Source organism: Castor canadensis, chromosome 9, assembly GCF_047511655.1.
Source record: "Castor canadensis chromosome 9, mCasCan1.hap1v2, whole genome shotgun sequence".
NCBI classification, from domain to species: domain Eukaryota; kingdom Metazoa; phylum Chordata; class Mammalia; order Rodentia; family Castoridae; genus Castor; species Castor canadensis.
In genome coordinates, this window is record NC_133394.1 from 73355835 (window position 1) to 73381661 (window position 25827).

General features: G+C 34.1%; 1 protein-coding gene across 4 annotated transcripts in view; it reads left to right on the top strand.

Annotated features, from left to right (window-relative positions):
• Fstl5 (follistatin like 5) overlaps window positions 1-25827 on the top strand; it is a 749493-nt gene that overhangs the window by 17624 nt on the left and 706042 nt on the right. The gene's annotated exons all lie outside the window — the stretch shown is intronic.

A 25827-nucleotide genomic window follows, 5' to 3' on the forward strand; every position in this document is an offset into this window, starting at 1 on the left:
AATTGCCCCTCAGATCTAGGTTTGACTATCCATTAAGCCTCTTGATCTCAATGTGTCAAAGATTTAGATGCTTAGCCTCTTGCTACTACCTCCTTCAAAAATCTTCTTCTCTTGCAGACTTTCCTATTTTTCTGAATATATGGAAACCTCTTGAAGTCTTACAAACCTCCTTTTAATCCTACTCCACATATCAGACTCTTCAGTAATCTTATATATAAATATACATATGAGTATATATATGTGACTACATATATATATATATATATATATATATGTGACAATCTTGGAGAGCTGATAAAATACTAAGTTGGGCAATGTCACTCTGGTCTTAGATTCTCCATTGGCTTCCTATTTTATTTAGAGTAAAAGCCAATGTTCTTTAAATGACTTAAAATTAGTTAGTTAACCTTCTCATCTCTGTTAACTTTGATCTGCTTGAATTATTTCCTTAAAATGACTCTTGTAACTGTTATGATTTTTTGAATTATGGTTATTCCACAGGAAAAACAATCAGTTTCTTTATCCACTCTATGAATTATGGTCTCTGAGTGGTTTCTGATAAATGACTATTAAAAGCAATGGTGCTTTAAGTATCTGTATACAAATTTCCTCATGCACATGTGTGAAAATTTCTTTAGGGGCAGAGTTGCTAGGAATATGGATATTCAATCTAATAGTTTTCTAAATAGTTTTCCAAGGTGATTGGACAAAAATATCAAGCTTTTTCTTTTAATTTTCAACTGTTTGTTTTATAATGATATGTGTGAACGTTAACATAGTTTAATATGTCATCGGAGCCCTTACACATCCTTTTCTATAAAATTCCTATTCCTAACTGTTGTTTTCTTGACCTTATGCACTAGATGCAAATCCTTTGGTTGTGACGTGTAAGACAAAGAATCTTCCAATTATAACTTATCTTTTTACTCTTCGTGACATCTTTGTATTTAGTGAAATTCTTATTTTTCTCACAATAAAATTTGCAGTCTTCTCCTTTACGATGTATGCCTTTTGTTTTAATTAAGAATTTCCTCCTTATACATATTCATAAACAAATTGTCCAGTGTTATCTTTAAAAAGTTTTATAACATGACTTTTCATACTTAATATATATACATGTGAGTTAGGAATTAACTTTATTTTTGAAATGGCCATTAAATTTCTTAGTGCAACTTGTCAAAAATAACAGCTCATCTTTTACCATGTATGTGCAATGTCTGTTCTAAAAAAGATAAAGTTTTTTGAATGCAGTATCTGCCTTTTGTCCAATGGGGTGTGTGTGTGTGTGTGTGTGTGTGTGTGTGTGTGTGTGTGTGTAAAATACATCATAGTGTCTTGAAATCTGGATGGGAAAATTTCCCCACCATGCTTTTTATGAATCTTACATATTTTCTTGAAATTTTTCCTTTAATACTCAATGTAAAGTAAGTTTACCACATTCTATAAGGAACTTTACTGGAATTTTAATTAGAACTACATCTATTCTATAGCTCAGTTTAAGAAATATGGTCACATTTACAATAGAGTCTTTTCCAGAAAACAAAGTCAATGCCTCCATGTATTTAAATATTGTTTAAAGTATTCATTAAAACGTTTTAACTTTTTTTGTGAAGACCTTCAATACACTGTAAAACTTTTTAAAAGTACATTGTCTGACTGAATATTGTGGCCTAAAGATTTATAATGTTTTGATGCATGTTGAAATTCTTTTTTTCTTTGATTCAGCCTTATTTTATAAGCAAAAATTCATTAAGGCATTTCTGTGAAAATAATTACTTCATTAAAAGTAAAGGGTGTTCTCTCAACTTTTGAATTACCCTAGTTGTTATTATTTTGATTTCTTAATCACTATGGGTAAGAATGCAGTGCTATCCTAACTGAAAAGAAGAATGAAAGAATCTTCTTTGGCTCTTACCAAAAATTATTTCAACATGTATGATATTTTTCTCTTGATTTTTGCAAAATAGATGTTCATTTTTAGGTTAAGTGTTCCCTTCTATTATTAGTTTTTTAAGTGTTTTCCATACTTTATCCTTAATTTTATTACGTGAATTGTGTCTTTGTGACAGTGTTGTGTTGTAATCAGGAAATGGATTAAATTATAATATATAGCAATCAAATTACTGTATTCAGAGAAGTACTTAAACTTTTGTAGCTCTGAAGAGTTCTTTCTACCATACTGTGCTTTCTCACAATACTGCTTCCAATTCAGGTTAACAGTGGATTATTGAATTTCATCTATTTTTTAGTACATTAAAGAATGAAAAGGCTTATGTTATATTTATATTTATGAGCAATAAGTTTGTGTGTAAGTGTGTGCACATTTGTATTCTACTTTCTTATCACTTCTGTTTTCATAATGCTATTCCTTGGCTAACAAAAACATAAGTAAAGATTTAAAAGTTTGATATGTCTTATCTATATGTCTCCCTTTATCAGACCACACCATCCATCCCTATACTACTGTCCTCACAGTGCTCCCTCAGCACTCAGGAGGGAGCTGAGTGCTCCCTCCTTGTTCCCCAAAATGTCACTAATATGTGCTCCACATTGCCCATTATTAGGGCTGGGGCATCACTTATGTGGTAAACTGTGTGTCTGGAAAGCACAAGACCCTGAGTTCAAAACCCAGTACTACCCCCAAAAAGTTTCACATTCCCAATTATCACTAAATGCAATTTTCAACTTTTTCTTTTTTGGTAGTGCTGGGGATGAAAACCAGGACCTTGAGTATGCTAGGCAAGCACTGTACTACTGAATTGCATCCCCAGTCCTAAGTTTGTTCCTTTAAACTTATATTGATCAACTTGGTTAACAAATATTTTTTGATGAATTACCTACAATGTTCCACAATAATTCACTGATATGATCTAATTAAAATTACAGTGCCCATGGAAAACTAAAGCAATTGGTAGAAACAAAAACCTCCCTAAATGTTGCTTGTTTAAGTTATTTTTTTTTGAAAATTTATAATTATAACCAATGACTACTGCTAAAGAAAGATAATTCACTCAGTCCATCAGGTCATAAACATTTATTGTGACAAACTCTGAAATAGTCTTTGGGTAACAAGGCAAAAAAAAAAAAACACTACAAAGTTTCTAAAGTAGTGAGGAGACAAATTTAAGAGTGAGTTGTTTCTCATGAAAGGTTTAGATGTCTGTGTCTGTGGTATGTAGTTGCTTGCTATTTTCTTTGCCAATCTTGTTGAAATTCTTTTTGTTCCAGAAACAGAAATTATACTCTAAGATGTTTGTGGATAATCGCCCAATTCTTAGCATATTAAATGACTACTCTTTCAGCTTATTTTTAAATTATTTTAAAGTAAACTTTTTTAGCTGAAACACAAAAACAGAAATAATACATATTAATGAGTAACATACAATGTTGCAACACATACAAAGATTGTGTAATGCTCAAAGCAAGTAAAACATGTCTAACTCTTCATTTATCATTTCCTTATGGTAAAGACCAAAGTCCTTTTTTTTAGCTTTTGAGAAATGCAATACATCATTAGTACCAATATTCACCCTACACTGCAACAGCACAGCAGATCTTCTTGCTCTTATCTAACTGTAACTTAGTAACAGTTGACTGACTTTTCCCCTGCCTACAGTAATCATATTTTTAGAAAGAAAGAAATAAATAATTTTGCAATATCACTAGAAAACAAATGACTTTCGTTTGATATATGTACATGGCTATATTTACGAGCTGGATTTCCTTATAAAGAGTTACAGACATTTTCTAATTTATTTTAACATTGATCCAGACTTCTGCTATAAATTCTTGTCTACACACATTGATTAATACTAAAATCCAAGTCACCCTCATTATCAAAACCCTTTCCTCAGGAGTCTTTGTGTCTACAACTACCCAACTGTAAATGTAAATCCTAAGACTGACATATTTAAGGATTTAATTTGGTCTCCTGTGCATTTTCCTCAAAAGTAAATATACCTTCTTGTTAGTACTCTAGACTGGTCTTAGATTTCTCTCCTTTTCTGATAAATGGGGTTCCATCATCCTTCAAGTCAAACTCACTACAGTGGGATATTTCTAAATATCTCACAGACAGGTACATTTTTTTTATTTTTTGGAAGGTGGGCTGGTGAAAGAGTGAATATTTTGGTTTACTAAATATTCCTTCTGAGATGTTGGGTTTGTATCAAAGTGGAAATTGACACTTTGTGATCACATTTACATATGTAAAGAGAAGCTCTGTAGAGGATTTTGATTTAGGAAGGATTGCCATGTATATGGCAATCAAAGTCACAAAAGTGCATGTAGTGCACATGTGAATAAATGAATAGTAATAAAAAAAACCAAAACACAAAAGTACATGTAGAATGGGAAGGATTTAGTCAGGAGCAATCAAAATATATAGAGAAGAGCAACAACGTGACTGAGATTTTGAACACCCTTCTGATAGTAGTGAAAATCTGAACAATTTGCTGTCATAAAATAAAATCCAAATATTGTTTTTAAGAGGACGTTATTGTTTTAAGAAAAACAACAAAATATCCATGGAACCATATTTTGTGCCAGGTATCCTGCTACCATTGGACTACTAAGATAAATGAAATAGGTATAACCTCTGGCTTCATAGGGCTATAAATGCATGATAGGAATCAAGTATTTGGGAACAATTCATTCAGACAAGAATCTATCTATAGGTAGTCATTAAACTAACAACAAATATATAAAGTGCTCAGAGAGACAGCGTTTTGTGGAGCAATGGGGGAAGAAGCCATCTGGAAATGCAAAGCACTTGTTTTAGGTCATATTCTTAAACAAAATAATGAAATATAGTCAACTATTAAGCATTACTGCTTTTGGGATTCAGAATTACAAGTAATTTATTGCAGTATTTTTCTCTCATCTGTATTTTTTTATATGTATTTTACATCCAACTATTGTATAATAAGAAAAAATGAAATTTATTATGCAAAACCAACTTTTTTCAGTTTTTAATTGTTGTGCTGTGGGTACACTGTAGTATTTACAAAAGTTCTTACAATATATCAAATATATCATACTTAAATTCATCCCCTCTATCATTTTCCTTTGTCTGCCCTCCTCCCATTTCTGTTATAGTTACAACAGATATAATTTTGACATTTGCATACATGTGTACACAGTACATTCACCCTCCTATACCCTTTCCACATATGCTTCTCCATCCCACTGGTACCCATCCGAACAAACAGGACCTGTTGAGCTCTCCTGTTCTCTGATTTTGTAAAAGACAAAATATAAAAATATTACATTTTTGTTTGTTTAAGAATTCCATGTTTATAAGTAGTATAACCTGAATTGGCTCATGTCCTCTATTTTTCTTCTTTCTACTTTATTCCCTTTCTTATGGTGACTTCAACTGTTTAAAAATTTTATATTCATTCATGTATATACAGTGTATCAACCATATTAGGCTTCTTAACTTCCTTTTTTTTAACCTCTTAGGAGAAGTCCTTAGCATGACCTATTTTTCATAATATTTATATATTAGTATTGGGTCTATAGTCCACATATGAGAGAAAACATGTAACCTTTGGCCTTCTGAACCTGGCAAGCTTCACTTAAGATGATGTTCTCCAGTTCCATCCAGAGGACTAACAGAGTGCCTGAAGATTTCCTGCTTAGCAAGTGTAAGATCCTGAGTTCACATCCCAAGACCTCAAAAAAAAAAAAAAATTACACAAAATGAACTTTTTCAAATGAATTTTTATTGATTGTGTTTTAAATATAAATGAAATGGAGGTGTGCTATTTATAGATTGAAAGTGTGATAAGCATAAAGAGTTGTACAAAATTATTCTAATAAATAATAAAAATAACAAAACCTGAGTAAACGTCTTTGAGAGTTCATTATTCTGATTGGTGCCATAATGTTCAAATTAAATAAGTAATTGCCAAAACTCCACTTGTTCTATGCTGCCAGTACACATCCACCAAGCTAAAAGCATATAAAAGTGTTTAACATGGGGAAAGAAAAACATTAATTTATGTAGTTACTCTGCTGACACATGCTACTGCTTTCAAATTTCGAATAGCTTCAATTCTCACCAGTTTAGCAGCTAACATGATTATGTACATGAATCCTCTAGGAAATTGGGTTACAGTAATAGCAAGTGTAGTTGACAAGAGAAGAAAAAGACTGCCTGACTGACTGTGTAAGTTTCCTGCGTTAACACTGGTTATGAACATCACCAATGGTAAACACAGCCATTCCATGAAATTGAGCTCTTGCCATTCATAGGAAAATGAGATAAGCAGCCATGATTCCTTTCTATGAAAACAACTCCTCTGATGACTATGTAAGATAATAACCTTTGTTTTCCCTTCCCTCTGGCATGTGAATGGATCTATGATATTACAATCTCTAGGAGCCTCACGAGAAAGGGTTAAATTGTTCATTTTTTACAATGTTATTGCATTGTTTAAAAACACACTCTGGAAATAAGGAGTTACTACCTTGTTCTGATGTAGGTACTGTTCATAAATAGACACACATTTTAGAAATATTCTCACTTGGGCTTCCATGTGATTTCTAAGATGTGACAGTTTCAGGCAATGGCATCACGCAGTTTAATTGATTACTTTGAATTGCTGATGTTATCTCTGGTCCTTCTGCCTAAAATCATTCTCTCCCACCACATTTGCAACAAAATTCCATAGCCTGAGACCACCATGCTTAAACTTTACAGGATCATTCTTCCCAACATTTTACAATTCAATAGCCCACAGATGGACAAGAGAGAAAGTAAATTGGATGTAGGTTAGGGAGCACATTATGGGAGACATCCACAGAATTCAGAAGTTTGAACTTTAAGAAACCATGAAGATCATCCATTCTGGGTCCTGAAATTGACAGGAAAATACTGAAACAATTTCAGCAATTTACAAAAGCACACCATTAGGGTATATCACACCTTCCCCAGCTGTCAGGATTGGTTGCCCTTCTAATGCAGGCACAGACCAGTCCCTGAAATAGGCAGGAGGCAAACAGAGAATCTCAGAGGACTGCCTGGTGACTGTGGCTACTCTGGTAAAGGGAAAGGGGCAAGAATTCCAGAATATGTACATGCACCGCACAGGACCGCTGTCCTTTGTCATTTTAAGTCAGCTTTTTTTTAAATAAGTATTTATTTTAATATAACAGGATAAGAAAAGGAGCTGTGGGGAACAAAAGGGAGAAATATTTCCTGTTCTCCATTTAGGAAATGGGAGTAAAGACTCCTAAGTCAGCTTTTTAAATGTTCCTTAAAAGCAGAAATGGAAAAAATGAAGCATCATTTTATGGTACCAGTTATCACAAATTCCAAGGGAACTCCATATATTGAGCTTTATTCTCTTACTTAAAAAATATTTACAAGATTCCGTCATATGACTGGTACCAGTTGAAACACTACTGACCAGTCTGAGATAACATTTAAAAGTCTCCAAGTGTTACCAACATTTGTATTAAAATAAAATGCTATGGGACAAGCATGGTGGCTCACATCTATAATCTTAGGTATTTGAGAGTCAGAGATCTGAAAGATTGCTGTTCCAGGCCAGCCCTGGCAAAAAGCTAGTGAGACTCTATCTCAACCAGTAATCCAGGAATGGTGGTACAGATATGTAATTCCATGTACTCAGGAGGCATAGGTGGGAGGATCTCAGTCAGAGGATGGCCCCAGGCAAAATGGCCTATAAAATAAGGAAAGCAGAAAAGAGCAGAGGGTATAGCTCAAGTGTAGAATGTTGCTGGCCTAGCAAACACAGGGTCCAGGGTTCAAACCCCTGTATAGACAAATAAATAAAATAAAGTGTTGCTCATAATGGACCCCCCCTAGCGAAAAAAAGAAAGAACAAGAATTAGACAGATGAAGAGAAGGGAAACATGAAAACTTGAACATTGGTGTAATTCTAACTCTCTTGGTCAGTATGCTTTACAAAATAATGAGGGGGAACCATGATAGTTGTATTTTTAAGGTGACCTTGTGACTCATTGCCTATGTGACTTTGATGAGGTACTGACCTGCTTCAGGCTCTTTTGATCAGTTGTGTATACCAGACCATGTGATCATTCCTCCCTTAACTTTCAATGCATTTCAGAAGCATAAATATTGCAAAAAGCTCAATGCATATGAAAACATTTAAATTAAGGCCTGCACCGTAAGAGTCCAAACAACTATTAGAATTCCATTGCTACCAATTCTTTCTTACATTTTGGAATGGTTTTGAACTGTTTCTAATGATAAAATCCATATTAAAAATTATTTACAATCACTTGATTGTAAATCAAATTGGTTGACCATATTGGGAGCTAAACAGCTTCCTTTCCTAGAAGATAAAATGGAGAAAGCGCCTCCCACAGAACAGAGAGGAATTCTCTAAGGGAAATTTAAATACCTTTCATTTTCCTGAGTACATCTTCCCATTTATGCCTCAGAAGATTATTTCCAATCTCAACAATAGTGAAGATGCACTGTTGCCACATTCTGAGGAACAATTTACAGGGTAGTTATTTTTAAAAATGCCACTAACAGTTTCATTTCAGGTTAGAAAGACTGAATTTTTAAAATTCGAAAGTATATACTATTTTGCCTTTGGTGGAGTATTGCATTGCCTATAATATTTTTATAACTTTAACCTTGTAAATGAAGGTACTTCATATAGTTAATAGTTCCACCTACCCCTGCTCAGGTAGAGAACAAAAACATTCAGGTACTGAAAATCTACTCTCTACTTCTTAGATTATATTCATTCAGCAATATAATTGCCCACAAGTATTCTGCCAGACATAGGTGTACAAGTTTTAATTTGTGTGATTAGAGTAGATATATATCTTCCTGGAGTAGAACAGGCAGTACAGAGTAGATTTTCATGTGAAGCTTGCCCCATCTTTACTGCAAGCCCCTGTGAGCAGGTTTAAAGTGCAGATTCTTGGATTTCATCTAAGATCCCTGGAATCAGAATCTCTTTCTTGGGCATAGGATCTTTAACAAGTACTCCCTAACCCTAATTTTCCTGCATACCAAAGTCTGAAAATTGCAGGCAAGATATAAAATCTGCTGCCCTAAGAGTGCAGAGAAAGAATGGCAAAGACTGAGAAAGTCAGTGAGTCAAAACTGCATAGAATGTGTTGGTTCTGTGCCAGAAGTTAGCTGCGACTTTCATTCTGAGGTTGCTTGTGTCTGTCCCATGTGGAATCTTCTCTCAGTGAGAAGCTAGCTGCTGCTGCTGTAGGTACCATCCAAATCCATGGAATAGCTTTATATCATTGTGACACTTGATTACATAATCTCTGTAAATGGAGTTCAATTGCACAGCCACATTCTCCAGAGGGCCAACATCTCTTGTTTGGAATGTGAGTGCCCTTTGAAATGATGCTACAGATGGTCAGTTTTAGAGAAGATCATTGAACTTATTCCTAAACATGCAATGAGTTCCTGTACTTTGAAATTCACTGGTTTTTATATGGAACAGTTTTGATGCTGTTATTACTATAACCCATATTGCTTGTTGAGTATAAACAGTTATTTTAGTGGATTAATTCATTTAATATAAAATATACATAGAGTTTTATTACTTTCTCACAAAAAACAGGACATCATATTCCATCTCTCTCCAATGAGAAATTATGTTCTATGATCACTCAAATGACTCAGATTGTATGTGATATTCTAATTCTCTTTAATTTAAGGGGTGACTGTATAGTATTCTTCTATGTTTAAGTGAATAGTAAGCCCTCTAATGAAATTATATTAGGATTGACACAGAAAACAATTGTATTTGTATACAAACCCATTGGGTCACTTGCAATGAGCAAAATGTACATTTTATTCTAATTTAAATGTCATGTATTTAAATGCTATAAGCCTTAAGGGGTGGGAAATGTGGTTCTAAGATAATATGGATATAAAGGTAATTTTCCTTTAATTTATTATTTATATTTCTAATGATCATTGTGGTTTGAAAGTACTGTCATTAGAATTGATAAGAACGTACTAATAAAAAGTAGTTTTATTTATCTATAATAACAAATTTTGCAAATAAGCATGAGGCACTTGTTCAAGGCATAGTAATTGGCCATATTTAATATTTTATACTATACCTATATTATGGAAATATTGATAAGGTAAGCATTTTAAAGATATAGAATCAGTGCCTACTTCACAGTGAGCTGACAATTAGAAAAACTTTTCTTTTGGTAGCTGTGAATAACAAGGATCCAAGTCCTTTGTTACTGTGCTTCATTTGAGCAAATCACTGAATATTTCTAAGTCTCAGTTTTATCTTTGCTCTTATTTCTTATTTTTGACCAAAAACCTTAAATTTAATGATTCATATTTAGTTACTAAAATGTTTTAGTCAGGGAGCCTAAAATTAGTTAATCATTCATTAGTTATTTCCTGTCACTATTATTATATTATTTTAAACTTTGTTCTGCTTGACATATCTAAAAGTGCTTTTAATGTTTTTTGACACAATGCAGCTTATATAAACACAAAAAAGCAACTTAAAAAAAATCACATTCACTTAGAGTTTTTTCTTTCTTAATATACATTTTCATTCAAAATAATAGGGCTATAAGATAATAAGCTTTTCCTTACATAGATCAACAGATCACTGCAAGTGCTTTCTTAATCAGTTGCATAGAAAGTGCTTATAATGTTTAGACTTGATTGAAGTTCTAAAAGATTAGAATTTTCAAAGCCATGAATTTATTTATTATGCATCTTGTGAGGGATTAATTTAAACTTACAAATGAATGTATTGTACAAGTAATGTTAAACTTATGGAGTTAAGAATAATCCTTCCTAAAAATTAAATCATATAGGCAGTTAAACAAATAACAAAACAAAAGTTTTCAACTATCGGATATAAGTGTTTTGTCCCTAAACTCTTCGTCAAGTGCTCAAGAAGAGTAGAACGCAATCATTTTTGAAGATCTTCAGTTTGCTGCTTAAAACAGCAGTGAATTCAGAAAACAGAATATGCTTAACACCTGTGTGGAGTTTATCCCTCCATATTCTCTCAAATTTTCTTGCTTTATATTTGTAATCTCACCATGTTATTTTCCTAAAGTATATTTATAGTGCTAGCAAGTTGCTTCTTAAAAAGTGGCACACTTAAAATTTTGTGATGAACAACTATAAAAAGAACAAAGGGGTATCTCCTCCCCTCCCTTCATACCAATGTTTCTGAATCCTATATCTAAAGCTATAAGCTCTGGGAAACTGTGATTAACTAGGGATTTAGATTTAGCATTTGCATAATCTATCTATGCAACAAAATGAATTATTTAATTTATATTAAGTAAGATACACATATAAGACAAATGTAAGAGGGTACTTTCTTTTTAACATTTTGTTCTGTTTTCAACGTGGCTCTATGGGATATTGTCTTATGAACAAATCCTTCTGACAATTTTGATTTCACAGTTACATGGTGCTATGGTTTGAATGTGGTTTGTTCCCTCTGAAATTTATGTTGGAGTTTAATCGCCATATTGAGGTGCTCTGGGGTAAAAACTTAACCCAACTAAGATGTTACTAAAGACTACAGGTAACACCTTTGGGAGATGATTAAGTTTGATAAAGAAATGAGAGTAGAGCCCTCATGAGCCCTGCCTGAATCCCAGTGGTGCTATAGAAAGAAAATGAACAGAAAACACAAACATGCACTTTCTTTCTCTAATCATATGATATCTTCATGCACTGCCTCAGAATGCCACCAGCAAGCAGGCTATTACTAGATGCATCTAATTAATCTTGGACCAGAACACTCAGCCAAAATAAGCTTCTTTTCTCAAATTTACCCAGTCTGCAGTTTTGTATTATTAGCAACAGAAAATAGACTAATATATAATGCAATATTTAAGTCTCTTTTTGTGGCAGACTGTAAACAACTTTCTGTTGATATTTTTCTTAATATTTTATGTTTACTGTTTTAATTAAGACTTTGATATATAACAGCAAGTATACTATCAAAGTTTTCACTTACTTCTTTTGTAAATAACGTGGCAACTTTCAGAGATTTATTTGAAAATATTAAATTTCAAATGAGCTATTTGGGAGAAATTGTCTTAAAATTTAAAGTACAAATGATATCCAGTAGTTACCACCACAATATCCACAAGATTAAACTTTATGTAAAATGTGGATTTGAAGAAACAAATGATTTAACTAAACCCTAAAATGTTCTTGAACAATCAAGTATTAGAGCTAAATTTAACCTGAGGATAACATATTGTCAAAATGTGACCAATCATTTGTGTATAGCATCAATTTCACAGTGAGTTTCCCTTGAAGAAAAAGTTATGCTTTGCAAACACTATACACAAATATGCACAATAAATAACAAGGTATATTTTGGGGAAGATCACAGCAAAGAAAACACCTGTAGCTTTATCTTCTTTTCTCATTCTGGTCATTTTAATATTCTATAACTTTAGGATAGTCTTACGACTTACTTAATTAGAATCTTAGTCCATTGGAGCTGCTATAATAAAATATTATTAACTGGGTTAACTGGGGAGGTTATAAATGACAGAAATTTTATTTCTTAAGGATGGAAAGACCAAGATCAAGACCAATGTGGTCTCTAGAGAAAGCCTACTTTCTGGGGGAGGAGGGTTCATACAGGTATGTTCTCACATGGTAGAAGGGGCAAAGGATCCCTCTTGGGTCCCTTTTGTAAGGGCATTAAACCCACTTTAAGGATTGTTCTTGATCTACACACTTTACAGAGGCCCAGTTTCTTGGTACTGTCATCTTGGGGTTTGGCATTTCAGCATTGAATTTGGGGGTAATATAAACATTCAGTTCACAGCAGAATCTTCAAGTAAAAACTTGAAAACAATTCTGGGTATTAGGAAACTTTGTGTGTAGACATATCCCTCTATATGAATCCATATATAGATACATTACTGGAAGTAATTAGTAGTGTACCATCAGAATTCAGTTTGTCATACTCGTTTTTTTTAATCTATGAGAAATGTTTTTGGATTACATAAAATCTAAGGTATTTTCCTAATGTAAAATTCTAGCTTTACATGTTTTGGGAGATTGGATTTATGTTGACAAAAAGTTAAGTTTGGCATATTAATAGCTTATATTGTATATTTTTAAAATCAGTGCAGAGATATTTACTAGAAATAAAATTTATTATATTTATTACTTCACAAAATGAATTATTGTAAGTTTGCAGATGCAGTGAATTGACTTGCAAATGTTGCCATTTTTCTTATTCAGTGTTTTCATTAATGTATAGAGTAATAGAGTGTTCCATTCAGGTTGACATTTTCTTATTTCTCTCCCAAATTTTCACAGTAAGGGTTCAGTTCTATCATTCAGACATCTATACATAAATGCACCATACATGTATAACATTTTGTATTAAATTTGCATTTACCTGTGTTCATAAATAAACAGACAAAATTGTTCACTTTTCTTCCATCATGAAAAAGCTAATGAAGAAGCTGCTAATTTATCTAAGTAAATTCAATGAAATACATTATTGTAAGATATATGTGCTCATGAAATGATTTTAGAATAGTATTTCTTTTGAGGTGAATTGTTCTTTGAATTTTTGACAGCTCTTGGGTTTGCTTTTTAGACTTGCCCAAAAGATAATTGTATCCAGTCTGTCTTTGTAATTGCAACAGATATATATGGATTCCAATGTGAGCATTCCTCAGGTACACTAGAAATTTAAAATTAAAGGAAATATGATTGTATCCTTTGAGTCTATCACAAAAGATAAAAGATAAATCATAGGAAAAGTTATGAGAGGAACCTAACTTTTGAGGAAACAGAAGAAATAGTTGATGAATGCTAAGGGTTTGCAGGGAAGCAAGTAAGGCAGCATGGAGATTGTGCTCTTCTGAAAAAATGGGAAAGAAACTTGTTTATGAAAGTTTTTAGAAGATGCTGCAACCACACTTCTCAAATACAGGGACTTAGAGTAATGATTCAAGGTAGAGAGAAAAGATTGATCAGTACTATGGCTCATATGACATTTTGTGTTGAAAGAGCTGAGTGTTTAAAACAAAAAGTCTTGCAATCAAGCCAGCTGGTCATAGCTTGATGATTGACCAGACAGTACTGTCAGCAGGGTCACATGGTCAAAGTCCAAAGGTGCTAAAAGAAGTCTGGAAAGATTAGGGAGAAACAGACAAACATCTATCTCTCAAGTGCACACACACACACACACACACACACACACACACACACACAGCAATACTGCAAATGAGTAAACTACTGAAAGTTAGTATATCAAAGGAGAAGGGGAATTAAAGAGAAGAAGTAGAGAAATTCAAAAACAAATACATTTAGGAATGAAAAATAGGCTAAAAAACATAATGGATAAGAAAAATAAATTATTAAATGAAATAAGAAATAAAATAAATGGATAGTTTTTAAAGACAAAATAAATTTGAAGTCTTGAAAAGAATACTCACAGACATTTAAATGAAAATTAAGTGGGTAAATTATACATTAGATTATACACAAAAAGAAAAAAAGATGAATTACAAAAACACTGAGAAATTCATCAGCATGAATAAAGTTATAGATTAGAAAGAGAGAAAATAAATGTTTCATAGCTACCAAAGAAAGCAACACATTGCCTTCAAAAGAATGATAAATTAATTTATAAAGGGACATCTCATCAACTGTAAATGTACAAAACATTTCAAAGTGTTTAGGAGGAAGTACTACCAATGTAGAATGATGTATCTTGTTTAGTAAGTTATTACTTCAATTAATAATTTCAAAGCTGTCTGGGTATGATGGCCTACACCAGTAATCCCAGCTACTTGAGCTACTTGAGAGGTAGAGGTAAGAGGATAGTGGTTACAGGCCAGCCCAAGGGGAAAAAGAGAGAGAGAGAGAAACGTGCTGGTGGCTTGTACCTATAATTCAGCTCCTTAGGACACTGAAATCAGGAGGATCATGGTTTGAGGCCAGCCTTGAGACAGTTCATGAGATCATCTTAACAGAAAAATGCTGAGTGTTGTGGCACATTCCTGTCATCCCTGTTATGTAAGGAAGCTTAAATTAGGAGGATCAGGGTACAGGCAGGACTAAGCAGAAAGCAAGACCTATCTCCAAAATAATCAGAGCAAAAAGGGCTGGAGGCCTGGCTCAAGTGGTAGAGTAAGTACTGCCTATAAATCATGAAGCCTTGAGTTTGAAACTCTAGTATCACACAAAAAAAGAAAATGTTAGGAAGACCCTATCTCAAAGACCAAACCAGACATTATTGTTCTTTCTGTAATCCCAGCTCTTTGGGAGGCATAAGTAGGAGAATTCACATCCAAGGTGGGCCAAGATAAAGCAAGACCCTGTCTGAAAAACAAATGACAAACAAAAGGACTGAGAATGTGGTTGAAGTGGTAGAGTGGTAGCAAGTGTGTAGCTCTGAATTCAGTCCCTTGTATTGCAAACAAAGAATAATTTTAAAGTAGGGCCCGATTGTGCTCTTATCCCAGCACTTGGAGGTTAGAGCAGGACAATTGGAAGTTTGAGGCCAACCTGTACTACACAGCTACATAGCAAGTTTCAGGCAGTCTGGGCTAAAGAGAACCCTGTCTCATAAATTCAAAAATCGTAGTAGTAATAATTTCAATATTGATGATTAATTAAATAATATATGAAAAGATTTAGGACACAAAAAAATAAAAGAATTTGTCTTCATAACGCATACTGAAAAATTACAGATTTACTTCTGCATAAATTAAACCATTAGAAATACATTTTATGCAAAAAAAAATAAGCCTGGAAGTTGCATAAATCTTGATTTTAAGATTAATAACCAATTGCTTATTTTTGAAAAGTATACCTTCTAGTCCCATCAATGACAAATAAGATGCTTTCAAAACACATTTAAGTTTTATTTTCTTCAGAAGACAGATATATTGAATAAATTTAGGCTTTGTAGAAATGTGGTTAGTTAAATCCCACCTTCAGCTTCTAGTGAAACAGAAAAGAGGATGTGTTGGAAAGGTATCCCTCCAATATGAAGTATGAAAGAAGACAAAAGCATGAGTAATGGGGGAAAACAAACAAACAGAGGCAAAGAACAAGCTACTGAAATATGTTCAAATATATTAAAAATCTTGCTAGTTGTAAAAAGGTTAAACTCAGCTACTGAAGTAAATTTTCACAGTGGTTCTTAGATAATAAATACCTCAGGGAAATTGCAACAAAAGATTAAAAATAAAAGCAAATCAAACATGAATCACAAAGTCTATGAAAAACAGAATGTGCTCATGTAAAATGAACATAGAAGAGAAAAGAAGCAAGGATTTCCCTTACAGAAAACCAAGAATTATATAAAACTGTAGCACATGTAAACGTCATGGCAGATGCATAGGAATAGATAAGTTAATGAGTGGGACTACTCATTAAACTAAAAAGCTTCTGTACAACAAAAGAAATTTTAACCAGATTAAAGAGGCAGTCCACAGAATGGGAGAAAAACTTTTCCAGCTATATAGCTGACAAGGGATTAATAACCAGACTATATGGGGAGCTCAAAAAACTAAACTCCTAAAAAAATCCCAGTAATGAAATGGGTCAGTGAACTGAACAGACATTTTTTTAAAGAAAATAGACCAAATAACCAAAAAACACATGAAGAAATGCTGAACAACCCAGGCCTTACAGGAAAAGCAAATCAAAATCACTTTAAGATTCCACCTCACTCTTTTTAGAATGGCTACCATCACAGAAGTTAGACTGGTTCAGAAAGCCAAAGGCCATGTTTTCTCTCATATGTGGAACATAGACCCAATACACATATAAGCAATATTATGAAATACAGGTCTCTCTAATGGGTGTTCAATAATGGGAGAGGGAGGGTAAAAGAAGGATGTTAAGAAGGTGAGTTTTGCTGATGTACTTTCTATTCAAGAATGAATATGAATTTTTAAATCTGTTGAAATCACCATAAGAAGGGGATTAAGATAGAAAGGAGAAAAAGAAAAATAAAGGGAATGAACCAATTCGGGTTATAATACATGTATACATGAAAATATCACAGTGAAACTCCCTGTATAAATACCTTAAACAAACAAAAAATATTTTTTCAAAAACAGAGAGCAGGTAGGTAAAACAGGTCCTGTCCAGGGAATAGCACCAGTGGGATGGGGAGCTTATAAGGAAAGGGGAAAGGAGGTGAATATGGTGGAAATATTGTGTTCTCATGTATGAAAATGGAAAAATGAGACCTGCTGAAAATATTCCAGGAGTGGGGGGAGAGAGAGGATAAAGGAGACTGATGGAGGGAGTGAATTAAACTATGATATATTGTAAGAACTTTTGTAAATGTCACAATGTAATCCTCAATACAATAATAATAAAAAAACCCTAAAATATAACAATAAATATAATAAAAATGAAATAAAATTGTCCTGTCACCATATGTCCCCAAATTAATTTTAGATCAATTAAAAATTAAAGTAAAAAATTTAAAGGAAAATGTGAGAATATTTTTGTGAACTGGGGAAGTAGTTTTTCTTAAACATGACAGATCCATGATGAACTATTAAGCAACCATAAGAATTGAAAAAATTAATATTTAAAGCTACAAACACCATGAAATAATTGAAATTTTGTATTGCAGAAGATAAAGTTCAAGAACCACTGCTGAAGGGAGGTTGTTTCTGGTGCCTTTCTGTTCTACAGGCTTTCTAGAAGGTTCCTTAGGTACCTGGAGTGATTGGGTCCTCTTCACTAGGGACACTCAGTGGGCAGAGTCAAACTTGTAACTGGATATTTCAAGGCAAGTCCTGAGACAAAAGAAGCATTTTACTATGCTGGAGGAAGGTTCTAACAGGGTTTCCAGGTAGCGTGCATCTTTTCATGGCTCCTCTCTGGGTGCTGAAAGGCCAGTTTCAGGACAGATTCCCTTACTAAGCAGAAGGAAAAGGCATTTTCCTTAGCTTGTGGTTATGGGAGAGGATTATGGTCCTTTCTGGCACTAGTTTTGTAAAAACAGTGGAAAGGAGTTGCACTTCATAGGCATCCAGAACCTGCCTAGTTGGGAATTTTATACTCATTATACAGAGAAGTACCTGAATAAGAAAAGTTGCTAAACATTACTGGTTGTCAGGATGTCATGTGAAGCTTGGGTGATGCTACTGAATTGTTATCACTTGGCTCCAGTCTAAAAGAGCCTATCGATGAAATTAAATATATACTCTAATTCTGTGGAAATTCAGTGTAGTATCTGTCCCTACATTTAAGTAGAGAGAGTATCACTCCAAAAATATCCTTTAAAAACTTTTTTTCTGATAAAGGGTCAATGTAGTTTAGACTATTTAACATAGGCTGCCTTGAACTCACTGGGTAGCTGAAGCTGGCTTCCAAATTTGCTATCCTCCATCTTCACCATCCACAAAATATCTTTTGCAAGATTCTCAGAAATCAAACTGTTATAAACTGTTACTCTCCTTTAGAACCATTTATTTCAAAAGGCAAGTGTATCAGTCAGGTTTACATTATCTGAGGCAATTAACTATTAAAGATCAATATTTAGCTCACAATTTTTAATGCTCAAGTCCAAGGTTGAGCATCTCAGTTGGTTTAGCCTTCTGATAAGGGAGCAGTATATCAATTGCAGCATACATTTAGGAACAAGCATTCACATCTTGATCCAGAGAAAGAGAGGAAGCTGGAAGAAGAGACCAGGGACTCAAGACTACTTCCAGAGACATACTTTAATGACCTAAGGATCACCTACTTGGTCTCACATAATGAAAGTCCATGGCGCCACTCAATGCCACCCCCTAGGAACCAAGCCTTTACATATGGATCTCTGGGACATTAATCCAGACCATAGCAGTATATAATTTGGAAAGCTGACTGAGCTCACATGAGCTGTCTACCCAAACTAGAGAATTTGGAATCCATTGATTGATATCAAGAGTATGAAAGCACATGGTATACCTGTGCCTAGAACACAGAAAACCTCCCATAAGTTCTTTTTAAGTGTTATAACACAAAACATTATAACTGTTTTTTTTTTGTTCATCTATCTTCAGGAATTTTTTCTTTCAAAATCTCATAGACCTTTTACCTATTCTTTATATATTAAAATTGAAATTCAGGAATAAAGTAAATATAAAATCTCTTATGTTCTTCACTGAAAATTAACTCAACTTTTCCTGTGACAGTTGCTCATGACTTCAGTTTGACTATTGACCACTTAACTGTATGATAGAGTTCCAACAGCTTCTGGGGGTTCTTGGGGAGTTGAATTCTGTTGTCTATTTTGGTTCAAACCACTAAGAATGTGTTTATGTCTTCAGCTGCTTGAGCTGCCTGAGCTGCCTGAAGCTTATCTACAGGATTGATTTCCTCCTCACTTCCACATTCTCTGAGAGCATGGAGGTTTTGATCTGGGACAGTTTGTGAGAATTCTCATTGTCACACAAGGTGACATCTCTTCCCTCTTTGTACTGTATGCCAGGGTGGATAACTGTCTTTAAGAATTCTTCTGGAAAAATGTGTTGGGTCACAATGACTTCTACTAACTTTAGAAGCCTTAGATACTCTACACAGTTTTCCGATAATGAACTTGAATATCTCTGAGACTCAGCTCACCCCAATGAATAGGCAAGTCCCTCCACTTACCCCCTCACTCCATGGCATTTCAATTTTAAATAGAGGAAATTAAATTGTTCCCTGTGTAACACTTCACTGTTAAGCTGTGACAGACTTTTTTTTTTTTTTACAATAAACATACTCCTAGATTTAAGGAACATAGGCTATTAGGGATCTTGGTATAGAATAAGTTGAGTTTAAAATCTGTTTGACATTGACAAAATTGCAATGATTTTTTTTAATAGCAAATAAAATTTGTAATACAGCACCTTTGGGATTTTAGGCAAAGTCACTCTTAAGAGCCGCATTTTTCTTTAATTTACATTTTAAGTGCTCATCAAGGTAGAAGGCAATGAATTCAGAGGACAGAGACTATAATAATTTTCTTATCCCTTAAATCAATGCATGATTTTCAAGGTCATATAATATATTATTATTTTAAAACTTTTGAAGCATCATTTTTTCATATTATACTAAGCAAATTTGCATGAAGCTTAGCTGCAAAGTAGGGTAATAGGTCTTTAATGCAGAATAGATATAGAATGTATAGTGAGGTACAGCCATACTGTTTATGAGAAAAAATAAACCTAAGATCAATGTGATTGCTCAGTTTAATTTTCATGATATGTCTGCTGGGTATTTCCAGTGTATAAGTAAGGTTTTTCTCATAACTTTAAATAAATAGAGGTTCCTTAAATATTATGCAATATATTATTGAAATGTATGGAATATATTATTGAAAATAAAATTTGAAAGGCAAATATTGATATCATTCCAACTACATTGGATTTTTATGAATTTAACATGGTAAACCTGTGCCACATGGGGTTTAAGAGATGAGATGAGTGAACTAAAGTGGAGCAGACCTGCAAAAAGAGGCTATAAATGTGCAGAGAGGTCGTGCGATGGAACCCAGGACAGAGAGGCCAGGGAAGTGAATCTCCTAGCCAGTCCTGCAGTGGTTACCTGGTGGCCAAGTGGTGGCAGCACATGAGAGCCACAGTGCCGGTGTCAGTTAATCTGAGCAGAGTCCCAAGCACAACTGCATCTTCTTGACTTTTGAGCTATTTTCTTTCAGCTGTAGCCTCTTGCTACAGCATTAAAAACATTTGTGCTGAACTGGTACAGCATTTAAAAATAAATATCTTCAGTTTACCAACCTTAAGAAGAGAGTGCTTGCTTGATGTCAGATTTCTGTAAAGATAAACCAAAAATCAGAAATTTAACGTGTAAAAATGTTTCACAGAAAAATTTAAGAAAGATATTGAAATAACCTGATTTTTGACATTGTCACACAAGTCAGGCTAATGTCCAGTGGAGTAAAGCTAAGTGCAATACACTGAGATGCACAATGTCATCTTGTCTATATTAGGACATGATGTTGGCATAGCTTTTAGCAAAGTGGGAGATTGATGGTTATTCTGTGTATATACCATCGTTTGAAATTCCCAACCTTAAGACAAGTTTATTTAAAAATAACTAAGTTTATCCAAGGTGAAGATGAACCCAATACCAGATGAGTTAATGAGGTGTGTGACAATTTAAGTGAATTTAGCATCTTAAGATTTTCTACTGAAAGTCATCTTTTCAGTAGCCACCTAGAAGTAATTTCATTTGAGGCTACATTTAGTATACATTTTGATGATTGAATTATGATTATATTAAAAGCAAATCCCAAGTCCCTACTTTGAGAGATGGAAAAAGGGTCATTGTGTGTTTTTTTTTTTTTACTGTCAAAATTTGAGACACTGCTTTATATAACATGAAGTCTCAGTCTATAGTAAGCTTATAGAAATTTAAGAAATTTCTTGGGGCTGGAGCCTGGATCAACTGGTAGAATGCCTGTCTAGCAATTTCAAAGCCCTGAGTTTGAACCTCACTACCAAAAAAGAAATCAACAACAATAACAACAACCACAAAAATGCAAAGGTCCATTCTGTTTTACAATTGTGAAAGATGTGTAAAAAATACAACCTGTACTATATATGACTCTTCATATGCAACTATAACTGTAAGTATCCATGTGATTACACAACAAAATCTTTCTATACATCAACAGATATGTATTTATATAAAAATTTGCATATTTATATAAGCCTTTATATAATTGTATATCCATATGTCACTATAACAATAACTATACAATCATCATTAAAGTTCACCATCATGAGCTAAATGTATAAAAACCTATTTTATAAAAATTGTACTTGAACAATATGATTATATGAAGATTGTGAAGATCCATCTGGTTTGCTCTTGAAAACTCCAGTGAACCAAGCATAGTAGCACACATCTATAATCCCAGCTATTCAGCAGGCAAAGGTGAGGAGGTTAGACCTTCAAGGCCAGCCCAGGCCAAAAGTTAGTCAGATTTCCATCTCAATTACCAAGCCTGGTGTGGTGAGACACTTCTGAAATCCCAGCTATCCAGGTGGCATAGGTAGGAGAATCAGAGGACCCAAGAAAAACATCAAGAAAAAATCGTAAGAGCTTACATGAAAAATAACATAAAGCAACAAGGACTAGGTGGGTGGGTCAAGTGGTGAGAACATCTACTTTTTGCCTAGCAGGTACAATTTCCCCAGTTTTGCCAAGTAAAAAACCTTTATCAGTAAATGCAATAAACTCAGAAATTTAGCATGTGAAATAAATTTCATAAAGAATTTTGGATATGCATGGCTGGTGTGCCTCATAGAGATGTAGCTCTTCATTTTAAATTTTATTGTTTTTACATTTACTTGCATGTGTATACATTATTTGGGCCACTTCCCCTCTCCCTACACACCCCACCCCACTTCTGGTCAGAACCCATTCCATCCTCTTGTTCTCTGATTTTGTTGAAGAATAAACACACAAGATTTAAAAAACAGCTTTTTTTTTTTTGCTAGTTTGAGATGAAGATAGCTGTATGGGGAGATTACTTGTGTTGTTTCCATGCATATGTGTATTACAACCCATATTGGTTCATCTCTACCAGACCTCTTCACTACTTCCTGGTCCCCTTCCCATAGTGGCCTCTGACAGTTTATGATTACTATATTTGCTCCTACAAATACAACTACATCCAAGTTTTAAGTTTCCTTCCCTTTCCATATTCCTCCCATGCTTGTGTCCCTTAGGGTGTGACCCATGTCCAATAATATTACTGCATTTGTTTTAGGTCTATAATAAAAATAAGAGGGAGAAAATGTGATTTTTGGCTTTCTGAGCCTGACTAACTTTGCTTAAGATGATGTCCTCCAGTTCCATCCATTTTCATGTGAATGACAAAATATCATTATTATTTGTGGCTGAATAAAATTCCATTGTGTATAAATACCACATTTACTTAATCTATTTATCAGTAGTGGGGCATCCTGGCTGTTTCCATACCTTGGCTGTTGTGAATAGTGTTGTAATAAAATGTATATGCAGGTGCTTTTGTATTGCCTGAGTCACATTCCTTCAGGTATACCCTTAGGAGTGGTATTGCTAGATCCCAGGGCAGAGCTATGTTTAGTTTTTAAAGAAGCCTCCATAGTGTTTTCCATAGTGGTTATACTAGCTTACATTCCCACCAGCAGTATGTGAGGGTTCCTTTTTCTCCCATCCTTGCCAACACCTGTTGTTGGTGTTCTTGACAGTAGCAATTCTAACAGGAGTGAGGTGGAATCTTTGTGTGGTTTTGATTTGCATTTCCTTTATGTTCAGGGGTGGTAAGCATTTTTTTATGTGTTTTTTGGCCATTTGTACTTCTTCCTTTGAAAAAGTTCTGTTTAGTTCAGTTGCTCACTTCTTTATAAGCTCATTGATTTTGGGGAAGTTTGGTTTTTTGAGCTCCCTGTATATTCTGGTTATCAGTCCTTGTCTGATGTATAGCTAGCAAAGATTTTTTTCCCATTCTGTGGGTGTTCTCTTCAATTTATAGACAATTTCTTTTGTTGTGCAGAAGCATGTTAATTTCATGTAGTCCCATTTGTCAATCTTTTCTCTTAATTGTTGAGCCCCTTGAAGTCTACTGAGGAAGTCCTTGCCTATACCTATTGCTTCCAGAATATTCCCTGCTCTTTCCTATAATAACTTCCAGATTTTGGGTCTGATATTAAGGTCCCTAATCCTCTTTGAGTTGATACTAGTACAAGGTGGCAGGCATGGATCTAGTTTTCTGCAAGCAGATAACCCCTTTTCACAGCAACATCTGTTGAAGAGGCTGTCTTTTCTCCATCAAATGTTTTTGGCAACTTTGTCAAATATTAGGTGACTGGTGACCGTTCCACCAGTTTTCATATCTGCTTTTGTGCTAGTACCATGTTGATTTTATTGCTATGGCTCTGTGGTATAGTTTGAAGTCAAGTACTTAAATAACACCATAGATCAGATGGACTTAACTGATGTCTACAGAATATTTTATCCAACAACAGCACAATATATGTTCTTATCAGCAACCTATGGAACTTTTCCCAAAATAGATCATAGCTTTGGGCCTCAACAAATATAAGAAAATTGAAGTAACCCCCTTCATTCTACCTGATCACAAAGCAGTAAAACTAAAGTTCAACAACAAAAGGAGCAGCAAAATTACAAATAATTGGAGGCTGAATGACACAATGCTCAATGATCAGTAGGTCATAGAAGAAATAAGAGAGGAAATAAAAAAAATTCCTGGCATTTAATGAAAATACAACCATGAACTATCAGAACCCATGGGACAAAGCAATGGTAAACCTGGAAGGAAAGTTCACAGCCATGAGTCCATGAGTGCATATATGAAAAGGACAGAAAGATATCAAAGAAACAACCTAATGTACATGTCAAAAGCCTAGAAAAACAAGAACAAGCAAAACCCAAAACAAGCAGAAAGAGAGAAATAACAAAAATAAGGGACAAAATTAATGAAATAGAGACCAAATAAACCATAGAATGTATTAATGAAACAAAAAGCTGGTTCTTTGAAAAAAATAAACAAGATCAACAAGCCCCTGGCCAATCTGACTAAAATGAGATGATAAAAGATGCAAATTAGTCAAATCAGAAACAAAAAGAGGAGTAAAAGCAAACACCCAGGAAATCCAGGGAATGATCAGGACTACTTTGAGAACTTATATTCAAATCAACTGGAAAATCTTGAAGAAATGGACAAATTTCTAGATACTAATGACCATCCAAAACTGAACCAAGAGGATATTAAGCACCTAAACAGGTCTGTAACACATAATGAAATTGAAGCAGCAATAAAGGATATCAGCTACAGTCCTCCGCTCTACCAGCTGAGCTATCGAAGGGACACAGAAGCAGCAATAAAGAATCTCCCAAAAAAGTAAAGTCCAGGACCTGATGGATTCTCTGCTGAATTTTACCAGACCTTTGAAGAAGAGCTAATACCAATGCTCCTTAAACTTTTCCATGACATAGAAAGGGAAGGAACACTGCCTAACTCTTTCTATGAAGCCAGTATTACACTCATCCCCAAACCAGACAAGGACACATCCAAAAAGGAGAACTATAGGCCAATTTCCTTAATGAACATTGATGTAAAAAATCCTCAATAAAATAATAGTGAACTGAATCCAACAACACATCAGAAAGATCACTCAGCATGACCAAGTTGGCTTCATCCCAGGGATATTGGGATGCTTCAACATACTCAAATCTACAACTGTAACACAACATATTAATAGAAGCAAAGACAAAAACCACTTGATCATCTCAATAGATACAGAAAATGCCTTTAGTAAAATTCAACACCACTTCATGACAAAAGCTCTAAGAAAACTAGGAATAGAAGGAATGTGCCTCAACATAATAAAGGCAATATATGACAAACCTATAGCCAACATCATAGTTAATGGGGAAAAACTGAAACCATTTCTCCTAAACTCAGAATGAGACAGGGTGCCCACTCTCCCCACTCCTATTCAACATAGTCTTGGAAATACTAGCCAGAGCAATAAGGCAAGAAGAAGAAATAAAAAGAATACAAAGAGGTAAAGAAGTATGTAAACTATCCCTATGCACAGATGACATGATCTTATAACTTAGAGACCCTAAAACTCCACCCAAAAATCCCTAGATATTATAAACAGCTTCAGCAAAGTAGCAGGATACAAAATCAACTTACAAAAATCAGTGGCCTTTCTATACAGCAACAATCAACAAGTTGAGAAATAATATAGGAAAACAATACCATTTACAATAATCTTTGAAAAAGTCAAATACCTAGGAATAAACTCAATAAAGGATATAAATGA